The sequence below is a fragment of the Ranitomeya variabilis genome, chromosome 1 (assembly GCF_051348905.1).
Source record: "Ranitomeya variabilis isolate aRanVar5 chromosome 1, aRanVar5.hap1, whole genome shotgun sequence".
Taxonomy (NCBI): domain Eukaryota; kingdom Metazoa; phylum Chordata; class Amphibia; order Anura; family Dendrobatidae; genus Ranitomeya; species Ranitomeya variabilis.
Window position 1 is genome coordinate 770,600,459 of NC_135232.1, and position 10,000 is coordinate 770,610,458.

The 10,000-nt window shown below is 47.7% G+C and overlaps 31 pseudogenes; all 31 read left to right on the forward strand.

Annotated features, from left to right (window-relative positions):
- The first annotated feature begins 238 nt into the window (after nucleotides 1-238).
- Nucleotides 239-357, forward strand: LOC143798967 (5S ribosomal RNA; annotated as a pseudogene).
- Nucleotides 358-434: 77 nt separating this feature from the next.
- Nucleotides 435-553, forward strand: LOC143800933 (5S ribosomal RNA; annotated as a pseudogene).
- A 246-nt stretch (nucleotides 554-799) lies between these two features.
- Nucleotides 800-918, forward strand: LOC143800540 (5S ribosomal RNA; annotated as a pseudogene).
- A 77-nt stretch (nucleotides 919-995) lies between these two features.
- LOC143800945 (5S ribosomal RNA) lies at nucleotides 996-1,114 on the forward strand (annotated as a pseudogene).
- Nucleotides 1,115-1,730: 616 nt separating this feature from the next.
- Nucleotides 1,731-1,849, forward strand: LOC143800957 (5S ribosomal RNA; annotated as a pseudogene).
- A 245-nt stretch (nucleotides 1,850-2,094) lies between these two features.
- LOC143800404 (5S ribosomal RNA) lies at nucleotides 2,095-2,213 on the forward strand (annotated as a pseudogene).
- A 77-nt stretch (nucleotides 2,214-2,290) lies between these two features.
- Nucleotides 2,291-2,409, forward strand: LOC143800968 (5S ribosomal RNA; annotated as a pseudogene).
- Nucleotides 2,410-2,666: 257 nt separating this feature from the next.
- LOC143798617 (5S ribosomal RNA) lies at nucleotides 2,667-2,785 on the forward strand (annotated as a pseudogene).
- Nucleotides 2,786-2,862: 77 nt separating this feature from the next.
- Nucleotides 2,863-2,981, forward strand: LOC143800980 (5S ribosomal RNA; annotated as a pseudogene).
- A 246-nt stretch (nucleotides 2,982-3,227) lies between these two features.
- Nucleotides 3,228-3,346, forward strand: LOC143799345 (5S ribosomal RNA; annotated as a pseudogene).
- Nucleotides 3,347-3,423: 77 nt separating this feature from the next.
- Nucleotides 3,424-3,542, forward strand: LOC143800991 (5S ribosomal RNA; annotated as a pseudogene).
- Nucleotides 3,543-3,790: 248 nt separating this feature from the next.
- LOC143799346 (5S ribosomal RNA) lies at nucleotides 3,791-3,909 on the forward strand (annotated as a pseudogene).
- Nucleotides 3,910-3,986: 77 nt separating this feature from the next.
- Nucleotides 3,987-4,105, forward strand: LOC143801004 (5S ribosomal RNA; annotated as a pseudogene).
- A 248-nt stretch (nucleotides 4,106-4,353) lies between these two features.
- LOC143799347 (5S ribosomal RNA) lies at nucleotides 4,354-4,472 on the forward strand (annotated as a pseudogene).
- Nucleotides 4,473-4,549: 77 nt separating this feature from the next.
- Nucleotides 4,550-4,668, forward strand: LOC143801015 (5S ribosomal RNA; annotated as a pseudogene).
- Nucleotides 4,669-4,915: 247 nt separating this feature from the next.
- Nucleotides 4,916-5,034, forward strand: LOC143799348 (5S ribosomal RNA; annotated as a pseudogene).
- Nucleotides 5,035-5,111: 77 nt separating this feature from the next.
- Nucleotides 5,112-5,230, forward strand: LOC143798076 (5S ribosomal RNA; annotated as a pseudogene).
- Nucleotides 5,231-5,475: 245 nt separating this feature from the next.
- Nucleotides 5,476-5,594, forward strand: LOC143799350 (5S ribosomal RNA; annotated as a pseudogene).
- A 77-nt stretch (nucleotides 5,595-5,671) lies between these two features.
- Nucleotides 5,672-5,790, forward strand: LOC143800372 (5S ribosomal RNA; annotated as a pseudogene).
- A 251-nt stretch (nucleotides 5,791-6,041) lies between these two features.
- LOC143799351 (5S ribosomal RNA) lies at nucleotides 6,042-6,160 on the forward strand (annotated as a pseudogene).
- A 77-nt stretch (nucleotides 6,161-6,237) lies between these two features.
- On the forward strand, nucleotides 6,238-6,356 carry LOC143801028 (5S ribosomal RNA; annotated as a pseudogene).
- Nucleotides 6,357-6,602: 246 nt separating this feature from the next.
- LOC143800541 (5S ribosomal RNA) lies at nucleotides 6,603-6,721 on the forward strand (annotated as a pseudogene).
- A 77-nt stretch (nucleotides 6,722-6,798) lies between these two features.
- Nucleotides 6,799-6,917, forward strand: LOC143801040 (5S ribosomal RNA; annotated as a pseudogene).
- Nucleotides 6,918-7,163: 246 nt separating this feature from the next.
- LOC143799352 (5S ribosomal RNA) lies at nucleotides 7,164-7,282 on the forward strand (annotated as a pseudogene).
- Nucleotides 7,283-7,359: 77 nt separating this feature from the next.
- LOC143801052 (5S ribosomal RNA) lies at nucleotides 7,360-7,478 on the forward strand (annotated as a pseudogene).
- A 448-nt stretch (nucleotides 7,479-7,926) lies between these two features.
- On the forward strand, nucleotides 7,927-8,045 carry LOC143801064 (5S ribosomal RNA; annotated as a pseudogene).
- Nucleotides 8,046-8,487: 442 nt separating this feature from the next.
- On the forward strand, nucleotides 8,488-8,606 carry LOC143801075 (5S ribosomal RNA; annotated as a pseudogene).
- Nucleotides 8,607-8,854: 248 nt separating this feature from the next.
- LOC143799353 (5S ribosomal RNA) lies at nucleotides 8,855-8,973 on the forward strand (annotated as a pseudogene).
- A 77-nt stretch (nucleotides 8,974-9,050) lies between these two features.
- Nucleotides 9,051-9,169, forward strand: LOC143798478 (5S ribosomal RNA; annotated as a pseudogene).
- Nucleotides 9,170-9,438: 269 nt separating this feature from the next.
- Nucleotides 9,439-9,557, forward strand: LOC143799354 (5S ribosomal RNA; annotated as a pseudogene).
- Nucleotides 9,558-9,634: 77 nt separating this feature from the next.
- Nucleotides 9,635-9,753, forward strand: LOC143798875 (5S ribosomal RNA; annotated as a pseudogene).
- The last annotated feature ends 247 nt before the right edge of the window (nucleotides 9,754-10,000 follow it).

Genomic DNA, 10,000 nt, shown 5'->3' on the forward strand with positions numbered 1-10,000 from the left:
CCTGACGATTGTATTCCTCTTGAAAAGTGCCGCACTGGTTTGAACAATCTGTCATTGAACAATCTGTCATTGGCCACTCTAAGCTGAATGTGCCAGCTCTGGTCAGATCGCAAATGCTAAGCAGCTTGAGGCTGGGCAAGTTTCTTTTTTTTTTTTTTTTTTGGGGGGGGGGGTTTATCAAAGCTTTCCCTTACAATTTTATATCTCTTGAAAAGACCCGCTGTGGTGCTAGTTGTCCGTCAATGGCCACTCTAAGCTGAATGTGCCTGCCCTCGTCAGATCGCAAACGCTAAGCAGCTTGAGGCTGGGCAAGTACCGGCATGGGAGACTGGCTGGGAATCCCCGGTACCGTTGACTTGCTATTTTGTTTTTCTCAAAGCTTTCCCTTACGATTGTTTTCATCTTGAAAAGACTAGCAGACGCAAAAGCAATCGGTCAATGGCCACACTAAGCTGAATGTGCCTGCCCTCGTCAGATCGCAAATGCTAAGCAGCTTGAGGCTAGGCAAGTACCAGCATGGGAGACTGGCTGGGAATCCCTGGTACCGTTGACTTGGTTTTTTCGTTTTGATCCAAGCTTTCCCTGACGATTGTATTCCTCTTGAAAAGAGCCGCACTGGTGTGAACAATCTGTCATTGGCCACTCTAAGCTGAATGTGCCAGCTCTGGTTAGATCGCAAATGCTAAGCAGCTTGAGGCTGGGCAAGTTTCTTTTTTTTTTTTTTGGGGGGGGGGTTTATCAAAGCTTTCCCTTACAATTTTATATCTCTTGAAAAGACCCGCTGTGGTGCTAGTTGTCCGTCAATGGCCACTCTAAGCTGAATGTGCCTGCCCTCGTCAGATCGCAATCGCTAAGCAGCTTGAGGCTGGGCAAGTACCGGCATGGGAGACTGGCTGGGAATCCCTGGTACCGTTGACTTGCTATTTTGTTTTTCTCAAAGCTTTCCCTTACGATTGTTTTCATCTTGAAAAGACTAGCAGACGCGAAAGCAATCGGTCAATGGCCACACTAAGCTGAATGTGCCTGCCCTCGTCAGATCGCAAATGCTAAGCAGCTTGAGGCTAGGCAAGTACCAGCATGGGAGACTGGCTGGGAATCCCTGGTACCGTTGACTTGGTTTTTTCGTTTTGATCCAAGCTTTCCCTGACGATTGTATTCCTCTTGAAAAGAGCCGCACTGGTTTGAACAATCTGTCATTGGCCACTCTAAGCTGAATGTGCCAGCTCTGGTTAGATCGCAAATGCTAAGCAGCTTGAGGCTGGGCAAGTTTCTTTTTTTTTTTTTGGGGGGGGGGGTTTATCAAAGCTTTCCCTTACAATTTTATATCTCTTGAAAAGACCCGCTGTGGTGCTAGTTGTCCGTCAATGGCCACTCTAAGCTGAATGTGCCTGCCCTCGTCAGATCGCAAACGCTAAGCAGCTTGAGGCTGGGCAAGTTTCTTTTTTTTTTTTTTTTTTTTGGGGTGGGGGTTTATCAAAGCTTTCCCTTACAATTTTATATCTCTTGAAAAGACCCGCTGTGGTGCTAGTTGTCCATCAATGGCCACTCTAAGCTGAATGTGCCTGCCCTCGTCAGATCGCAAACGCTAAGCAGCTTGAGGCTGGGCAAGAACCGGCATGGGAGACTGGCTGGGAATCCCCGGTACCGTTGACTTGCTATTTTGTTTTTCTCAAAGCTTTCCCTTACGATTGTTTTCATCTTGAAAAGACTAGCAGACGCGAAAGCAATCGGTCAATGGCCACACTAAGCTGAATGTGCCTGCCCTCGTCAGATCGCAAATGCTAAGCAGCTTGAGGCTAGGCAAGTACCAGCATGGGAGACTGGCTGGGAATCCCTGGTACCGTTGACTTGGTTTTTTCGTTTTGATCCAAGCTTTCCCTGACGATTGTATTCCTCTTGAAAAGAGCCGCACTGGTGTGAACAATCTGTCATTGGCCACTCTAAGCTGAATGTGCCAGCTCTGGTTAGATCGCAAATGCTAAGCAGCTTGAGGCTGGGCAAGTTTCTTTTTTTTTTTTTGGGGGGGGGGTTTATCAAAGCTTTCCCTTACAATTTTATATCTCTTGAAAAGACCCGCTGTGGTGCTAGTTGTCCGTCAATGGCCACTCTAAGCTGAATGTGCCTGCCCTCGTCAGATCGCAAATGCTAAGCAGCTTGAGGCTGGGCAAGTACCGGCATGGGAGACTGGCTGGGAATCCCCGGTACCGTTGACTTGCTATTTTTTTTTTCTCAAAGCTTTCCCTTACGATTGTTTTCATCTTGAAAAGACTAGCAGACGCGAAAGCAATCGGTCAATGGCCACACTAAGCTGAATGTGCCTGCCCTCGTCAGATCGCAAATGCTAAGCAGCTTGAGGCTAGGCAAGTACCAGCATGGGAGACTGGCTGGGAATCCCTGGTACCGTTGACTTGGTTTTTTTGTTTTGATCCAAGCTTTCCCTGACGATTGTATTCCTCTTGAAAAGAGCCGCACTGGTTTGAACAATCTGTCATTGGCCATTCTAAGCTGAATGTGCCAGCTCTGGTCAGATCGCAAATGCTAAGCAGCTTGGGGCTGGGCAAGTTTCTTTTTTTTTTTTTTTTTTTTTTTTTGGGGGGGGGGTTTATCAAAGCTTTCCCTTACAATTTTATATCTCTTGAAAAGACCCGCTGTGGTGCTAGTTGTCCGTCAATGGCCACTCTAAGCTGAATGTGCCTGCCCTCGTCAGATCGCAAACGCTAAGCAGCTTGAGGCTGGGCAAGTACCGGCATGGGAGACTGGCTGGGAATCCCTGGTACCGTTGACTTGCTATTTTGTTTTTCTCAAAGCTTTCCCTTACGATTGTTTTCATCTTGAAAAGACTAGCAGACGCGAAAGCAATCGGTCAATGGCCACACTAAGCTGAATGTGCCTGCCCTCGTCAGATCGCAAATGCTAAGCAGCTTGAGGCTAGGCAAGTACCAGCATGGGAGACTGGCTGGGAATCCCTGGTACCGTTGACTTGGTTTTTTCGTTTTGATCCAAGCTTTCCCTGACGATTGTATTCCTCTTGAAAAGAGCCGCACTGGTGTGAACAATCTGTCATTGGCCACTTTAAGCTGAATGTGCCAGCTCTGGTTAGATCGCAAATGCTAAGCAGCTTGAGGCTGGGCAAGTTTCTTTTTTTTTTTTTTGGGGGGGGGGTTTATCAAAGCTTTCCCTTACAATTTTATATCTCTTGAAAAGACCCGCTGTGGTGCTAGTTGTCCGTCAATGGCCACTCTAAGCTGAATGTGCCTGCCCTCGTCAGATCGCAAACGCTAAGCAGCTTGAGGCTGGGCAAGTACCGGCATGGGAGACTGGCTGGGAATCCCCGGTACCGTTGACTTGCTATTTTGTTTTTCTCAAAGCTTTCCCTTACGATTGTTTTCATCTTGAAAAGACTAGCAGACGCGAAAGCAATCGGTCAATGGCCACACTAAGCTGAATGTGCCTGCCCTCGTCAGATCGCAAATGCTAAGCAGCTTGAGGCTAGGCAAGTACCAGCATGGGAGACTGGCTGGGAATCCCTGGTACCGTTGACTTGGTTTTTTCGTTTTGATCCAAGCTTTCCCTGACGATTGTATTCCTCTTGAAAAGAGCCGCACTGGTGTGAGCAATCTGTCATTGGCCACTCTAAGCTGAATGTGCCAGCTCTGGTTAGATCGCAAATGCTAAGCAGCTTGAGGCTGGGCAAGTTTCTTTTTTTTTTTTTGGGGGGGGGGGGGTTTATCAAAGCTTTCCCTTACAATTTTATATCTCTTGAAAAGACCCGCTGTGGTGCTAGTTGTCCGTCAATGGCCACTCTAAGCTGAATGTGCCTGCCCTCGTCAGATCGCAAACGCTAAGCAGCTTGAGGCTGGGCAAGTACCGGCATGGGAGACTGGCTGGGAATCCCCGGTACCGTTGACTTGCTATTTTTTTTTTCTCAAAGCTTTCCCTTACGATTGTTTTCATCTTGAAAAGACTAGCAGACGCGAAAGCAATCGGTCAATGGCCACACTAAGCTGAATGTGCCTGCCCTCGTCAGATCGCAAATGCTAAGCAGCTTGAGGCTAGGCAAGTACCAGCATGGGAGACTGGCTGGGAATCCCTGGTACCGTTGACTTGGTTTTTTCGTTTTGATCCAAGCTTTCCCTGACGATTGTATTCCTCTTGAAAAGAGCCGCACTGGTTTGAACAATCTGTCATTGGCCACTCTAAGCTGAATGTGCCAGCTCTGGTCAGATCGCAAATGCTAAGCAGCTTGAGGCTGGGCAAGTTTCTTTTTTTTTTTTTTTTGGGGGGGGGGTTTATCAAAGCTTTCCCTTACAATTTTATATCTCTTGAAAAGACCCGCTGTGGTGCTAGTTGTCCGTCAATGGCCACTCTAAGCTGAATGTGCCTGCCCTCGTCAGATCGCAAACGCTAAGCAGCTTGAGGCTGGGCAAGTACCGGCATGGGAGACTGGCTGGGAATCCCCGGTACCGTTGACTTGCTATTTTGTTTTTCTCAAAGCTTTCCCTTACGATTGTTTTCATCTTGAAAAGACTAGCAGACGCGAAAGCAATCGGTCAATGGCCACACTAAGCTGAATGTGCCTGCCCTCGTCAGATCGCAAATGCTAAGCAGCTTGAGGCTAGGCAAGTACCAGCATGGGAGACTGGCTGGGAATCCCTGGTACCGTTGACTTGGTTTTTTCGTTTTGATCCAAGCTTTCCCTGACGATTGTATTCCTCTTGAAAAGAGCCTCACTGGTGTGAACAATCTGTCATTGGCCACTCTAAGCTGAATGTGCCAGCTCTGGTTAGATCGCAAATGCTAAGCAGCTTGAGGCTGGGCAAGTTTCTTTTTTTTTTTTTTGGGGGGGGGGGTTTATCAAAGCTTTCCCTTACAATTTTATATCTCTTGAAAAGACCCGCTGTGGTGCTAGTTGTCCGTCAATGGCCACTCTAAGCTGAATGTGCCTGCCCTCGTCAGATCGCAAACGCTAAGCAGCTTGAGGCTGGGCAAGTACCGGCATGGGAGACTGGCTGGGAATCCCCGGTACCGTTGACTTGCTATTTTGTTTTTCTCAAAGCTTTCCCTTACGATTGTTTTCATCTTGAAAAGACTAGCAGACGCGAAAGCAATCGGTCAATGGCCACACTAAGCTGAATGTGCCTGCCCTCGTCAGATCGCAAATGCTAAGCAGCTTGGGGCTAGGCAAGTACCAGCATGGGAGACTGGCTGGGAATCCCTGGTACCGTTGACTTGGTTTTTTCGTTTTGATCCAAGCTTTCCCTAACGATTGTATTCCTCTTGAAAAGAGCCGCACTGGTGTGAACAATTTGTCATTGGCCACTCTAAGCTGAATGTGCCAGCTCTGGTCAGATCGCAAATGCTAAGCAGCTTGAGGCTGGGCAAGTTTCTTTTTTTTTTTTGGGGGGGGGGGTTTATCAAAGCTTTCCCTTACAATTTTATATCTCTTGAAAAGACCCGCTGTGGTGCTAGTTGTCCGTCAATGGCCACTCTAAGCTGAATGTGCCTGCCCTCGTCAGATCGCAAACGCTAAGCAGCTTGAGGCTGGGCAAGTACCGGCATGGGAGACTGGCTGGGAATCCCCGGTACCGTTGACTTGCTATTTTTTTTTTCTCAAAGCTTTCCCTTACGATTGTTTTCATCTTGAAAAGACTAGCAGACGCGAAAGCAATCGGTCAATGGCCACACTAAGCTGAATGTGCCTGCCCTCGTCAGATCGCAAATGCTAAGCAGCTTGAGGCTAGGCAAATACCAGCATGGGAGACTGGCTGGGAATCCCTGGTACCGTTGACTTGGTTTTTTCGTTTTGATCCAAGCTTTCCCTGACGATTGTATTCCTCTTGAAAAGTGCCGCACTGGTTTGAACAATCTGTCATTGGCCACTCTAAGCTGAATGTGCCAGCTCTGGTCAGATCGCAAATGCTAAGCAGCTTGAGGCTGGGCAAGTTTCTTTTTTTTTTTTTTTTTTGGGGGGGGGGGTTTATCAAAGCTTTCCCTTACAATTTTATATCTCTTGAAAAGACCCGCTGTGGTGCTAGTTGTCCGTCAATGGCCACTCTAAGCTGAATGTGCCTGCCCTCGTCAGATCGCAAACGCTAAGCAGCTTGAGGCTGGGCAAGTACCGGCATGGGAGACTGGCTGGGAATCCCCGGTACCGTTGACTTGCTATTTTGTTTTTCTCAAAGCTTTCCCTTACGATTGTTTTCATCTTGAAAAGACTAGCAGACGCGAAAGCAATTGGTCAATGGCCACACTAAGCTGAATGTGCCTGCCCTCGTCAGATCGCAAATGCTAAGCAGCTTGAGGCTAGGCAAGTACCAGCATGGGAGACTGGCTGGGAATCCCTGGTACCGTTGACTTGGTTTTTTCGTTTTGATCCAAGCTTTCCCTGACGATTGTATTCCTCTTGAAAAGAGCCGCACTGGTGTGAACAATCTGTCATTGGCCACTCTAAGCTGAATGTGCCAGCTCTGGTTAGATCGCAAATGCTAAGCAGCTTGAGGCTGGGCAAGTTTCTTTTTTTTTTTTTTGGGGGGGGGGTTTATCAAAGCTTTCCCTTACAATTTTATATCTCTTGAAAAGACCCGCTGTGGTGCTAGTTGTCCGTCAATGGCCACTCTAAGCTGAATGTGCCTGCCCTCGTCAGATCGCAATCGCTAAGCAGCTTGAGGCTGGGCAAGTACCGGCATGGGAGACTGGCTGGGAATCCCTGGTACCGTTGACTTGCTATTTTGTTTTTCTCAAAGCTTTCCCTTACGATTGTTTTCATCTTGAAAAGACTAGCAGACGCGAAAGCAATCGGTCAATGGCCACACTAAGCTGAATGTGCCTGCCCTCGTCAGATCGCAAATGCTAAGCAGCTTGAGGCTAGGCAAGTACCAGCATGGGAGACTGGCTGGGAATCCCTGGTACCGTTGACTTGGTTTTTTCGTTTTGATCCAAGCTTTCCCTGACGATTGTATTCCTCTTGAAAAGAGCCGCACTGGTTTGAACAATCTGTCATTGGCCACTCTAAGCTGAATGTGCCAGCTCTGGTTAGATCGCAAATGCTAAGCAGCTTGAGGCTGGGCAAGTTTCTTTTTTTTTTTTTGGGGGGGGGGGTTTATCAAAGCTTTCCCTTACAATTTTATATCTCTTGAAAAGACCCGCTGTGGTGCTAGTTGTCCGTCAATGGCCACTCTAAGCTGAATGTGCCTGCCCTCGTCAGATCGCAAACGCTAAGCAGCTTGAGGCTGGGCAAGTACCGGCATGGGAGACTGGCTGGGAATCCCCGGTACCGTTGACTTGCTATTTTTTTTTTCTCAAAGCTTTCCCTTACGATTGTTTTCATCTTGAAAAGACTAGCAGACGCGAAAGCAATCGGTCAATGGCCACACTAAGCTGAATGTGCCTGCCCTCGTCAGATCGCAAATGCTAAGCAGCTTGAGGCTAGGCAAGTACCAGCATGGGAGACTGGCTGGGAATCCCTGGTACCGTTGACTTGGTTTTTTCGTTTTGATCCAAGCTTTCCCTGACGATTGTATTCCTCTTGAAAAGAGCCGCACTGGTTTGAACAATCTGTCATTGGCCACTCTAAGCTGAATGTTAAAGCTCTGGTCAGATCGCAAATGCTAAGCAGCTTGAGGCTGGGCAAGTTTCTTTTTTTTTTTTTTTTTTTTGGGGTGGGGGTTTATCAAAGCTTTCCCTTACAATTTTATATCTCTTGAAAAGACCCGCTGTGGTGCTAGTTGTCCGTCAATGGCCACTCTAAGCTGAATGTGCCTGCCCTCGTCAGATCGCAAACGCTAAGCAGCTTGAGGCTGGGCAAGAACCGGCATGGGAGACTGGCTGGGAATCCCCGGTACCGTTGACTTGCTATTTTGTTTTTCTCAAAGCTTTCCCTTACGATTGTTTTCATCTTGAAAAGACTAGCAGACGCGAAAGCAATCGGTCAATGGCCACACTAAGCTGAATGTGCCTGCCCTCGTCAGATCGCAAATGCTAAGCAGCTTGAGGCTAGGCAAGTACCAGCATGGGAGACTGGCTGGGAATCCCTGGTACCGTTGACTTGGTTTTTTCGTTTTGATCCAAGCTTTCCCTGACGATTGTATTCCTCTTGAAAAGAGCCGCACTGGTGTGAACAATCTGTCATTGGCCACTCTAAGCTGAATGTGCCAGCTCTGGTTAGATCGCAAATGCTAAGCAGCTTGAGGCTGGGCAAGTTTCTTTTTTTTTTTTTGGGGGGGGGGGTTTATCAAAGCTTTCCCTTACAATTTTATATCTCTTGAAAAGACCCGCTGTGGTGCTAGTTGTCCGTCAATGGCCACTCTAAGCTGAATGTGCCTGCCCTCGTCAGATAGCAAACGCTAAGCAGCTTGAGGCTGGGCAAGTACCGGCATGGGAGACTGGCTGGGAATCCCCGGTACCGTTGACTTGCTATTTTGTTTTTCTCAAAGCTTTCCCTTACGATTGTTTTCATCTTGAAAAGACTAGCAGACGCGAAAGCAATCGGTCAATGGCCACACTAAGCTGAATGTGCCTGCCCTCGTCAGATCGCAAATGCTAAGCAGCTTGAGGCTAGGCAAGTACCAGCATGGGAGACTGGCTGGGAATCCCTGGTACCGTTGACTTGGTTTTTTTGTTTTGATCCAAGCTTTCCCTGACGATTGTATTCCTCTTGAAAAGAGCCGCACTGGTGTGAACAATCTGTCATTGGCCACTCTAAGCTGAATGTTCCAGCTCTGGTTAGATCGCAAATGCTAAGCAGCTTGAGGCTGGGCAAGTTTCTTTTTTTTTTTTTTGGGGGGGGGGGGTTTATCAAAGCTTTCCCTTACAATTTTATATCTCTTGAAAAGACCCGCTGTGGTGCTAGTTGTCCGTCAATGGCCACTCTAAGCTGAATGTGCCTGCCCTCGTCAGATCGCAAACGCTAAGCAGCTTGAGGCTGGGCAAGTACCGGCATGGGAGACTGGCTGGGAATCCCCGGTACCGTTGACTTGCTATTTTTTTTTTCTCAAAGCTTTCCCTTACGATTGTTTTCATCTTGAAAAGACTAGCAGACGCGAAAGCAATCGGTCAATGGCTACACTAAGCTGAATGTGCCTGCCCTCGTCAGATCGCAAATGCTAAGCAGCTTGAGGCTAGGCAAGTACCAGCATGGGAGACTGGCTGGGAATCCCTGGTACCGTTGACTTGGTTTTTTCGTTTTGATCCAAGCTTTCCCTGACGATTGTATTCCTCTTGAAAAGAGCCGCACTGGTTTGAACAATCTGTCATTGGCCACTCTAAGCTGAATGTGCCAGCTCTGGTCAGATCGCAAATGCTAAGCAGCTTGAGGCTGGGCAAGTTTCTTTTTTTTTTTTTTTTTTTTTTTTTTTTTTTTTTTTTGGGGGGGGGGTTTATCAAAGCTTTCCCTTACAATTTTATATCTCTTGAAAAGACCCGCTGTGGTGCTAGTTGTCCGTCAATGGCCACTCTAAGCTGAATGTGCCTGCCCTCGTCAGATCGCAAACGCTAAGCAGCTTGAGGCTGGGCAAGTACCGGCATGGGAGACTGGCTGGGAATCCCCGGTACCGTTGACTTGCTATTTTGTTTTTCTCAAAGCTTTCCCTTACGATTGTTTTCATCTTGAAAAGACTAGCAGACGCGAAAGCAATCGGTCAATGGCCACACTAAGCTGAATGTGCCTGCCCTCGTCAGATTGCAAATGCTAAGCAGCTTGAGGCTAGGCAAGTACCAGCATGGGAGACTGGCTGGGAATCCCTGGTACCGTTGACTTGGTTTTTTCGTTTTGATCCAAGCTTTCCCTGACGATTGTATTCCTCTTGAAAAGAGCCGCACTGGTGTGAACAATCTGTCATTGGCCACTCTAAGCTGAATGTGCCAGCTCTGGTTAGATCGCAAATGCTAAGCGGCTTGAGGCTGGGCAAGTTTCTTTTTTTTTTTTTTTTTTTGTTTTTTTGGGGGGGGGGGTTTATCAAAGCTTTCCCTTACAATTTTATATCTCTTGAAAAGACCCGCTGTG